Raw genomic sequence first — 12,525 nt, forward strand, 5'->3', positions numbered from 1 at the left:
ACTACAATTTACCCAACCATTCTCCAACTGATGGGTATCCATTCATTTTCCAGTTTCTAGCCACTACAAACAGGGCTGCCACAAATATTTTGTCACATACAGGTCCCTTTCCCTTCTTTATTATCTCCATGGGGTATAAACCCAGTAGTAGCACTGCTATGTCAAAAGGTATGCACAGTTTGATAACTTTTTGGGCTTAATTCCAGATTACTCTCCAGAATGGTTGGATTCGTTCACAACTCCACCAACAATGTATCAGTGTCCCAGTTTTCCTGCATCCCCTCCAACAATCATCATTATTTTTTCCTGTCATCTTAGCCAATCTGACAGATATGTAATGGTATCTCAGAGTTGTCTTAATTTGCACTTCTCTGATTAATAATGATTGGGAACACTCTTTCATATGAGTGGTAATAGTTTCAATTTCATCATCTGAAAATTGTCTTTTCATATCCTTTGACCATTTGTCAATTGGAGAATGGCTTGGTTTCTTATAAATTAGAGTCAGTTCTCTATATATTTTGGAAATGAGGCCTTTATCAGAACCTTTAACTGTGAAGATGTTTTCCCAGTTTGTTGCTTCCTTCTAATCTTGTTTGCATTAGTTTTGTTTGTACAGAAGCTTTTAAATTTGATGTAATCAAAATTTTCTATTTTGTGATCAATAATGGTCTCTAGTTCATCTTTGGTCACAAATTCCTTCCTCCTCCACAAGTCTGAGAGATAAACTATCCTATGTTCCTCAAATTTATTTATAATCTAATTCTTTATGTCTAAATCATGGACCCATCTTGATCTTATCTTGGTATACGGTGTTAAGTGTGGGTACATGCCTAATTTCTGCCACACTAATTTCCAGTTATCCCAGCAGTTTTTGTCAAATAATGAATTCTTATCCCAAAAGTTAGGATCTTTAGCTTTGTCAAACACTAGACTGCTATAGTTGACTATTCTGTCTTGTGAACCTAACCTGTTCCACTGATCAACTAATCTATTTCTTAGCCAATACCAAATGGTTTTGGTGACGGCTGCTTTATAATATAGTTTTAGATCAGGTACAACTAGGCCACCTTCATTTGATTTTTTTTTCATTAATTCTTTTGAGATTGTCAACCTTTTATTATTCCATATGAATTTTGTTGTTATTTTTTCTAGATCATTAAAATATTTTCTTGGAAGTCTGATTGGTATAGCACTAAATAAATAGATTAGTTTAGGGAGTATTGTCATCTTTATTGTATTTGCTTGGCCTATCCAAGAGCACTTAATATTTTTCCATTTATTTAAGTCTGACTTTATTTGTGTAGAAAGTTTTTTGTAATTTTGCTCATATACTTCCTGATTTTCCTTTGGTAGATAGATTCCCAAATATTTTATGCTGTCGACAGTTATTTTGAATGGAATTTCTCTTTGTATCTCTTGCTGCTGGATTTTGTTGGTGATGTATAAAAATGCTGAGGATTTATGGGGATTTATTTTATAAGCTGCAACTTTGCTAAAGTTATGAATTATTTCTAACAGTTTTTTAGTAGAATCTCTGGGGTTCTCTAAGTATACCATCATATCATCTGCAAAGAGCGATAGTTTGGTTTCCTCATTGCCTATTCTGATTCCTTTAATCTCTTTCTCGACTCTTATTGTCGAGGCTAGTGTTTCTAATACAATATTGAATAATAATGGTGATAGTGGGCAACCTTGCTTCACTCCAAATCTTACTGGAAAAGGTTCCAGTTTTTCCCCATTGTATATGATGCTTACTGATGGTTTTAAATATATGCTCCTAACTATTTTAAGAAAAAGTCCATCTATTCCAATACTCTCAAGTGTTTTTATTAGGAATGGATATTGGATTTTATCAAATGCTTTTTCTGCATCTATTGAGATGATCATATGGTTTTTGTTAGTTTGGTTATTGATATAGTCCATTATGCTAATAGTTTTCCAAATATTGAACCAACCCTGCATTCCTGGTATAAATCCTACTTGGTCATAGTGTATTATCCTGGGGATTATTTTCTGTAATCTTTTTGCTAATATTTTATTTAAGATTTTAGCATCAATATTCATTAGGGAGATTGGTCTATAATTTTCTTTCTCTGTTTTTAGTCTACCTAGTTTAGGTATCAGTACCATGTCTGTGTCGTAAAAGGAGTTTGGTAGGACTCCTTCAATCCCTATTTTTTCAAATAGTTTATATAACATTGGAGTTGATTGTTGTTTAAATGTTTGGTAGAATTCACATGTAAATCCCTCTGGTCCTGGGGATTTTTTCTTAGGGAATTGGTTAATAGCTTGTTCTATTTCTTTTTCTAAGATGGGACTGTTTAGGATATTTACTTCTTTCTCTGTTCATCTGGGCAAGCTATATTTTTGAAGGTATTCTTCCATTTCATTTAAGTTGTCGAATTTATTGCCATAAAGTTGGGCAAAGTAATTCCTAATTATTGCTCTAATTTCCTCTTCATTAGTGGCGAGTTCTCCCTTTTCATTTTGAAGACTAACAATTTGATTTTCCTCTTTCCTTTTTTAAATTAGATTTACTAAGGGTTTGTCTATTTTGTTGGCTTTTTCATAGAACCAACTCTTAGTTTTATTAATTAATTCAATAGTTTTTTTTTTACTTTCAATTTCATTGATCTCTCTTTTTATTTTTAGAATTTCAAGTTTAGTGTTTGACTGGGGTTTTTTAAATTTGTTCCTTTTCTAGCATTTTTAGTTGCAAACCCAATTCACTGACCTTCTCTTTCTCTATTTTATGCAAGTAGGCCTCTAGAAATGTGAAATTTCTCCTTATTACCGCTTTGGCTGCATCCCACACATTTTGGTATGATGTCTCATTATTGTCGTTTTCTTGGGTGAAGTTATTAATTACGTCTATGATTTGCTGTTTCACCCAATCATTCTTTAGTATGAGATTATTTAGTTTCCAATTATTTTTTGATCTACTTTCCCCTGGCTTTTTGTTGAATGTAATTTTTATTGCATCATGGTCTGAAAAGGATGCATTTACTATTTCTACCTTACTGCATTTGAGTTTGAGGTTTTTATGTCCTAATATATGGTCTATTTTTGTATAGGTTCCATGAACTGCTGAAAAGAAAGTGTACTCCTTTCTGTCTCCATTTCGTTTTCTCCAGAGATCTATCATATCTAACTTTTCTAGTATTCTATTTACCTCTCTGACTTCTTTCTTATTTATTTTGTGATTTGATTTATCTAATTCTGAGAGTGCAAGGTTGAGATCTCTCACTATTATATTTTTGATATCTATTTCTTCTTGTAGCTCTCTTAATTTCTCTTTTAAGAATTTAGATGCTACACCACTTGGTGCATATATGTTTAATATTGATATTGCTTCATTATCTATGCTACCCTTTAGCAAGACATAGTGCCCTTCCTTATCTCTTTTAATTAGATCAATTTTTGTTTTTGCTTGATCTGAGATCAGGATGGCTACTCCTGCTTTTTTGACTTCACCTGAAGCATAGTAGATTTTGCTCCAATCTTTTACCTTTACTCTGCCTGTATTTCCCTGCTTCAGGTGTGTTTCCTATAAACAACATATTGTAGGATTCTGGCTTTTAATCCATTCTGTTAACTGCTTCCTCTTTATGGGGGAGTTCACCCCGTTCACATTTATGGTTAAAATTACCAATTCTGTATTACTTGCCATCCTGTTAACCCCTGTTTATGCTTTTCTCCCTTCTTTCACCCTTTCCCCCCCTTCCCAGTATTAAACTTGTGAGCTCCACTTGCTTCTCACACCCGTGCCTTTTTAGTATCCCTCCCCGCTCATCTTAGAATTCCTCCCCATATCTTACTCCTTTCCCTCACAATTTACCTATTCCCTTCTATCTTATTCCTTTCCTTTTCACTTTTCCCTTCTCACTTTTCAATGAGATGGGAGAAGTTTCACCATACATTGAATATGTCTACATTTTTTTGTCTTAAAGCCAATTCTGATGGCAATAAAATACCCACTATATTCATCCCCCTCCATTCTTTCTCTCAGATATAATAGGTTTCCTTTGCGTCTTCGTGAGACGTAGTACCCCCACTTTACTCTTTTTCTGGTACAATGTCCTTTCCACCTTTAATTTCTAGAACAAGGTTTACATGCATTCTTTATACATCTTTACAGCAGAAATATAGTTCGCAAGATTTCTTTTTACCTTTTTAGCTTTCTCTTGAGTTCTATATTTGTAGATCAAACTTCTTGTTAAGTTCTGTTTTTTTCATCAAAAATAGGTGAATTTTACTTATTTCGTTGAATGACCATCTTCTTCCCTGGAAAAAGATGCTCATTCTGGCTGGGTAAGTTATTTTTGGTTGCATACCGAGTTCCTTAGCCTTTTGGAATATCATATTCCAGGCCCTTCGATCTTTTACTGTGGATGCTACTAGATCCTGGGTGATCCTTATTGTGGCTCCTCTATATTTGAATTGGGTTTTTCTAGCCGCTTGAAGTATTTTTTCCTTCGTCTGAGGGTTCTGGCATTTGGCCACTATATTTCTTGGTGTTTTGATTTTAGGATTCCTTTCAGTAGGTGGTTGATGAATCTTTTCATTGTCTATTTTGCCCTCTGTTTCTATGACTTCTGGGCAGTTCTCTTTGATAATTTCCTGGAAAATAGTGTCCAGGCTCTTTTTTTCATCATATTTTTCTAGGAGTCCAATAATTCTCAGATTGTCTATCCTAGACCCATTTTCCAGGCCTGTTGTTTTCCCAAGAAGGTATTTCAAATTTTTCTCCATTGTTTGATTTTTTTGGTTTTGCTTGACTGATTCTTGTTGTCTCCTCGAGTCATACAATTCCATTTGCTTGATTCTGATTTTCAATGGAGTATTTTCTTCATTCACTTTTTAAATATCTTTTTCTAATTGTCCAATTATGTTGTTTTGTTCTATGGAATTTTTTTCCATTTCACCAATTTTGTTTTTTAGAGAGCCATTTTCTGTTTCCAGTTCACTAATCCTATTTTTCAAGGCTTTGATTTCTTTATCCACTCTGTTTTTAAATGAGTGGGATAACTTCTCCAGACTCTCTTGCCAAGCCTCCTTCTCCTTTTCCCATTTTTCTTCTAGCTCTCTTGTAAGAGCCTTTTTAATTTCTTCTATGAGATTCATCTGTGCTGAGGAACCGATGATCTCCTCCTGTGGGGATTCACCTAGAGACAGTGTGCTTTTAGTCTCCTCAGGGTTTAGAGTCTGCTCTCTCTCTCTGTATAAAAGCTGGAAGGTCCTTTTCAGTTTTTTTGCTCATTTTGTCAGAGAAGAATCAGAGACAAACTAGTAAAGAAAAAAAGAAAAAAACCCCAAATGGAATCTGCTTTTTTTGGGGGGAGGGGCTGGGTGGTATTACCAAGCTTCCCCTACAGACTGCGGGGGGCAGCAGCGAGGCACTAGCAGGACTGTGCTGCGCCTGCGCTCTGAGACTCTGAGAATGTGCTGAGACGCTGTGGGGGTAGGGTGGCCAGGTCCCGAGAAACTCCAGCTATTTGGGGTTTGGGGTAAAAACCTGGTGTTTTTAGCTTCTCTGTTGGGCTACTGACTTGCTGCCAGGGCAAAGTATCCAAGCTTGTAGCAAAGGTCTCCCCACAGATATGGCTGAGATCACACCCCAACCCGCTCCGGTCTGCTCGGCTGTGAGCTGCCAGCCAAGCTCTTGCTGCCGCTGCCCTCAGCCTGTGCCCGATCTAAAACCATCCTGCCCTCAAGCTAAAACAGACCTTTCCTGGTGAATCTCAAGGATGTCTTCTCTTAGTAACTATTTGTGGGTTTTTTTTTTTTCAGTCAAGCATTAATTCAGAGGCTTGTAATGAGATGGATTCTGAGAGAAAATGCGGAGCTTACACAGTTGTGTGCCTCCTCGCCACCATCTTGGCCAGAAGTCCCTATTTTTTCTAGATCATTAAAATATTTTCTTGGGAGGCTGATTGGTATCCTCTAATTTATTTATGATCTCGTTCTTTATGCCTAAATCATGGACCCATTTTGATCTTATCTTGGTATATGGTCTTAAGTGTGGACAGTCCATGCCTAATTTCTGCCTATTAATTTCAAGTTTTCCCAGCAGTTTTTGTCAAATGATGAATTCTTATCCCAAAAGTTATGATCTTTGGGTTTGTCAAACACTAGATTGCTATAGTTACCTATTCTGTCTTGTGAACCTAACTTATTCCACTGATCAACTAATCTATTTCTTAGCCAATACCAAATGGTTTTGGTGACTGCTGCTTTATAATATAGTTTCAGATCAGGTACAGCTAGGCCATCTTCATTTGATTTTTTTTTTTCATTAATTCCCTTAAGATTCTCGACATTTTGTTGTTATTTTTTCTAGATCACTAAAATATTTTCTTGGAAGTCTGATTGATATAGCACTAAATAAATAGATTAGTTTAGGGAGTATTGTCATATTTATTATATTCACTTAGCCTATGCGAGAGCAATTAATATTTTTCCAATTATTTCAATCTGACTTTATTTGTGTGAAAAGTGTTTTGTAATTTTGCTCATATAATTTCTGACTTTCCTTTGGTAGATAAATTCCCAAATATTTTATGCTGTCGACAGTTATTTTGAATGGAATTTCTCTTTGTATCTCTTGCTGCTGGATTTTATTGGTGACATATAAAAATGCTGAGGATTTATGTGGATTTATTTTGTATCCTGCAACTTTGCTAAAGTTGTGAATTATTTCTAATAGTTTTTAGTAGAATCTCTGGGGTTCTCTAAGTATACCATCATATCATCTGCAAAGAATAATAATTTGGTTCCCTCATTACCTATTCTAATTCCTTTAATCTCTTTCTCGACTCTTATTGCGGAAGCTACCGTTTCTAATACAATATTGAATAACAATGGTGATAGTGGGCAACCTTGTTTCACTCCTGATCTTACTGGGAAAGGTTCCAGTTTATCACAATTACACATGATGCTTACTGACAGTTTTAAATATATGCTTCTGACTAGTTTAAGGAAAAGTCCATTTATTCGTATACTCTCAAGTATTTTTAATTAGGAATGGATGTTGGATTTTGTCAAGTGCTTTTTATGCATCTATTGAGATGATCATATGGTTTTTGTTAATTTGGTTATTGATATAGTCAATAGTGCTAATAGTTTTCCTTATATTGAACCAGCCCTGAATTCCTGGTATGAATCCTACTTGGTTATAGTGTATTATCCTAGAGATGATTTTCTGTAATCTTTTTGCTAATATTTTATTTAAGATTTTTGCATCAATGTTCATTAGGGAGACTGGTCTACAATTTTCTTTCTTTGTTTTCATCCTACCTGGTTTAGGTATCAGTATCATGTCTGTGTCATAAAAGGAATTTGTTAGGAATCCTCCAATCCCTATTTTTTCAAATAGGTTATATAGCAATGGAGTTGATTGTTGTTTAAATGTTTGGTAGAATTCACATGTAAATCCATCTGGTCCTGGGAATTTTTTCTTAGGGAGTTGATTAATAGCTTGTTCTATTTCTTTTTCTGAAGTGGGACAATTTAACCAATTTACTCCTTCCTCTGTTAATCTGGACAAGCTATATTTTTGAAGGTATTCATTCATTTCATTTAAATTATCAAATTTATTGGTGTAAAGTTGGGCAAAATAACTCCTAATTATTGCTCTAATTTCCTCTTCATTAGTGAAAAGTTCTCTCTTTTCATTTTTAAGACTAATAATGCGATTTTCCTCTTTCCTTTTTCTAATCAAATTTACCAAGGGTTTATCTATTTTATTTTTTTTCCCATACAACCAACTCTTAGCTGTATTTATTAATTCACTTTCAATTTCTTTTTTTCTTTCAATTTTATTGATTTCTCCTTTTATTTTTAGAATTTCAAGTTTAGTGTTTGGGGGTTTTTAATTTGTTCTTTTTCTAGCTTTTTTAGTTGCAAGCCTAATTCATTGATTTTTCTTTCTCTATTTTATGCAAATAGGTTTCTAGAGATATAACATTTCCTCTTATTATTGCTTTGGCTGCATCCCACACATTTTGGTATGTCGTCTCATTATTGTCATTTTCTTGGGTGAAAATATTGTGTTTATGATTTGCTGTTTCACCCATACATTCTTTAGCATGAGATTATTTTGTTTCCAATTACTTTTTGTTCTATTTTCCCCTGGTTTTTTATTGAATGTAATTTATATTGCATAGTGATCTGAAAAGGCATTCACTATTTCTGCCTTTCTGCATTTGAATTTGAGGTCTTTAGGTCCTAATATATACTCAATTTTTGTATAGGTTCCATGAACTGCTGAGAAGAAAGTGTACTCCTTTTTCTCTATATTTAGTTTTCTCCAAAGATCTATTATACCTAACTTTTCTAGTGTTCTGTTTACCTCTTTTAATTTCTTTCATATTTATTTTGTGGTTTATTATGAGTATTATAGTTTTGCTGTCTGTTTCTTCTTGCAACTCTTTTAACTTCTCCTTTAGGAATTTAGATGCTATACTACTTCATGTTTATATGTTTAGTACTGATATTGCTTCATTTTCTATGCTACCCTTTAGCAAGATTTAGTGCCCTTCCTTATCTGTTTTAATTAGATCAATTTTTGCTTTTGCTTGATCTGAGATCAAGATGGCTACCCCTGCTTTTTTGATGTCATCTGAAGCATAGTAGATTCTGCTCCAGCCTTTTACTTTACTCCGTATGTATCACTCTGCTTCAAGTGTGTTTCCTGTAAACAACATATTGTAGGATTGGGGCTTTTAATCCATTCTGCTAATCTGGAATTATGACCAAGAAGTTATCAAACTGTGCATACCCTTTGATCTAGCATTGCTACTACTGGGCTTATACTCCAAAGAGATACTAAAGAAGGGAAAGGACTTGTATGTGCCAAAATTTTTGTGGCAGCCCTGTTTGTAGTGGCTAGAAACTGGAAAATGAATGGATGCCCATCAATTGGAGAAGGGTTGGGTAAATTGTGGTACATGAATGTTATGGAATATTATTGTTCTGTAAGAAATGACCAACAGGATGAATACAGAGAGGCTTTGAGAGACTTACATGAACAGATGCTAAGTGAAATGAGCAGAACCAAGAGATCATCATAAACTTCAACAACAATACTGTATGAGGATGTATTCTGATGGAAGTGGGTTTCTTTGACAAAGAGAAGATCTAACTCAGTTTCAGTTGATCAATGATGGAGAGAAGCAGCTACACCCAAAGAAAGAACACTGGGAAATGAACGTAAACTGTTTGCATTTTTGTTTTTCTTCCCGGTTTAATTTTACCTTCTGAATCCAATTCTTCCTGTGCAACAAGAGAACTGTTCAGTTCTGCACACATATATTGTATCTAGGAAATACTGTGGTATATTTAACATGTATAGGACTGCTTGCCATCTGGGGGAGGGGATGGAGGGAGGGAGGGGAAAAGTCGGAACAGAAGTGAGTGCAAGGGATAATATTGTAAAAAAACAAAAATTACCCTGGCATGGGTTCTGTCAATAAAAAGTTATAATTATTTAAAAAATATAAAAGAAAAAAAATTCAGACTGCTATCCACCTCTACTTTATGGGGAAGTTTACCCTATTCACATTTATGGTTAAAATGACTAATTCTGTATTTCCTGCCATCTTGTTAACCCAGTTTATGCTTTTTTTCTTTCTTTTTCCCCTTCCCCCCTTCCCCACTATTAAACTTATGAGCACCACTTGCCTCACGCAACTCTCACTTTTTAGGATCCATCCATCCTGTTTAGAGTCCTTCCCCTTTTCTTAAACCTTTCCCTTACAATTTCTGTATTCTCTTCTATTTATCCTATACTTTCCCATTTAGCTTTTTCCCTCCCACTTTTCAATGAGGTAGGAAAAGTTTCTTTTAAACTGAATATGTCTAATATTTTCTCTTTGAGCCAATTCTGATGAGTGTAAGATTCACACTATGATTATCCTCTTCCCTTCTTTCCCTCAGATATATAATAGGTTTCCTTTTCCTTTTTGTGAGATGTAGTACCTCCACTTTTCCCTTTTTCTGGTACAATTTCTTTTCAACCTCTAAATCCTTTTTTTATATTATAAGAATAAAACCAAATTATACATATACTCTTTACGTATAGCCAAAACAGAAATACAGTTCTCACAGGTTCTTTTTAACTTTTTATGCTTCTCTTGTGTCTTATATTTGGAGGTCAAACTTTTTGTTTAGCTCTGGTTTTTTCATCAGAAATAAATGGAATTCACCTATTTCATTGACTTTCCATCTTCTTCCCTGGAAGAAAATGCTCAATTTGGCTGGGTAAGTTATTCTTGGCTGTATACCAAGTCCCTTTTCCTTTCAGAACATCAGATTCCAGGCCCTTTGATTCTTTAATGTGGACGATGCTAGATCTTGAGTAATCCTTACTGTGATTCCATTGTATTTGAATTTTTTTTTCTGGCTGCTTGTAGAATTATTCCTTGGTCTGATAGTTCTGGAATTTAGCCACAATATTTCTTGGAGTTTTAATTTTGGGATCTCTTTCTATTTTACCTTTTATGACTTCTGGGCAGTTCTTTTTGATGATTTCCTGAAAAAAAGTGACTAGACTCTTTTTTTCATCATGATTTTCAGAAAGTCCAATAATCCTTAGATTATCTGTCTGAAATCTTTTTTCCAGTTCTGTTGTTTTCCCAAGTCGGTATCTAACACTTTTTCCATTTTTTCGGTTTTGCTTGACTGATTCTTTATGTCTCCTTGAGTCATTCATTTCCATTTGTTTAATTTTGATTTTAATGAATTATTTTCTTCATTTACTTTTTTATTATTATTAATTTTTTTTTTTGTAATTGTCCAATTGAGTTTTAATTAAGGTGTTTTGTTCTATGGAATTTTTTTTTCCCATGTTGTCAATTTTATTTTTTAAGGAGTTATTTTCTTTTTCCAATTCACAAATTCTGTTTTTCAGGGAGTTATTTTCTTTTTCCACTCTATCTTTTAATGAATTATATGCCCTATCCAGATCCTCTTTCCTTTCCCCATTTTTCTTCTAGCTCTCTTTTAAGAGCCTTTTTAATTTCTTCTATGAGAGCCTTATGTGGTGGGGACCAGATCATATCCACTTTGGGGTTTTCATTTAGAGACCAACTGTTTTTAGTCTCGTCAGGGTTTGAAATCTTCTTTCTTTCAGTATAGAAGTTATCTATAGTTTCCACCTGCTTTACCTTTTTACTCATTTTAACAAACAAACAAAAAAAGCTGCAGTTTGCTTTTGGAGCAATGAGGGCTTACCGAGCTTTCTTTGGCAAACAACAATTGGCAGTGAAATGGCAGTGGAAGGCAATGGCTGCACTGGGATCAGCTGGGATTAGCATTTGCACTGAGATTGTGCTGAGTCCCCCCCAGTGCTATGTAGGTGTGGCCAGGTCCCAGGAGACTCTAGTGTTTTGGTGTGTTAGTCTTTACCTCTGTGTTTATAGCTTCTGTGTTGATCTACTGGCTTGCTGCCAGAGCAGAGTAGCCAACACTATGGTAGAGTTGTCCCCACAGATTTTCTGCTGGCAGAGACCATACCTGCCCCCCCTGCCCCTGCCCCAACCCTGCTCAGCGTAAGCTATTCTCCATGTTCTCACTGTTCATCTACATGAGTCTGTGCCTGGCTGAGCTCCATTCCATCCTCGTGTATAAGCAAAAATAGACCTTTTCTGGTGAATTTCAAGATTATCTTTTGTTGGTAATTATGTTGCACTCCCAATATTCGTGGGTTCTGATAGTCAAGCAATAATTCAGAGGTTGTTTTGTAAAAATATTTTGAGGGTAGAGGAGAGCTCAGAAAGACATGTGTCCTTTCTGACATCTGGAAATGTTTTCCCATTATATATCTATTTTATAGATTGTTGTGATACAGGAGCCATCTGCCAGTGGCTGCTGGAGATCCAACCCAGACCTGTAGAATGGATCTCCTCATGTGAGAGGATGATACAAGGAAACTGAGGGGCAGTTGTTCTCTGACCTCTTCACTGAGCGGCTGTTGTGTTGTCTGACCTCCCTCCTGTTCCTTCTGTCTCTGATTTATTTCATTCCCAGTCTACAACACTTGTGTCAGCAAAGACTGCCTTGCAACTCTTTCAGATGTTATGATTCACAGCTGTGGAATCTCTCGGAGAACCGATCTGCCCCTTCACCTAGGCATGGTCCTTAACAATAGATAAGGAAATTAAGTAGCTAAAACTGGTATTTAACATGTGTACGGTTACCAGAGGGGTAGAAAAAGCAAACCATGTTAGAGATACATTGAAAAATATCACTCATTATTTTTGTGGTCATGCTTTGGTTTCATAAAAGGAAATTCTAAGCAGTAAATAGTCTATATTAAGCTAAATATAATACTTCTAAAACTTTCGCTAGCATTAACATAAAAACACTTGTATATAAGAGAAGATAATTGCTGTATCACTTAATTTTAAAGGATAAAGAAAAATAACAATGACATTGCCTGAAATATATTTAATATTATTTTTGCATGAAAATTGTTTAAGTACCATATAAAATATTTGCCAAGTATCGCCACATTTCCCAAGA

General features: G+C 35.0%; 1 protein-coding gene across 3 annotated transcripts in view; it reads right to left on the bottom strand.

Annotated features, from left to right (window-relative positions):
* The window catches only part of DPH6 (diphthamine biosynthesis 6), a 475,226-nt gene that overhangs the window by 282,998 nt on the left and 179,703 nt on the right, over positions 1-12,525 (bottom strand). The gene's annotated exons all lie outside the window — the stretch shown is intronic.

Source organism: Sarcophilus harrisii, chromosome 2 (assembly GCF_902635505.1).
Source record: "Sarcophilus harrisii chromosome 2, mSarHar1.11, whole genome shotgun sequence".
Taxonomy (NCBI): domain Eukaryota; kingdom Metazoa; phylum Chordata; class Mammalia; order Dasyuromorphia; family Dasyuridae; genus Sarcophilus; species Sarcophilus harrisii.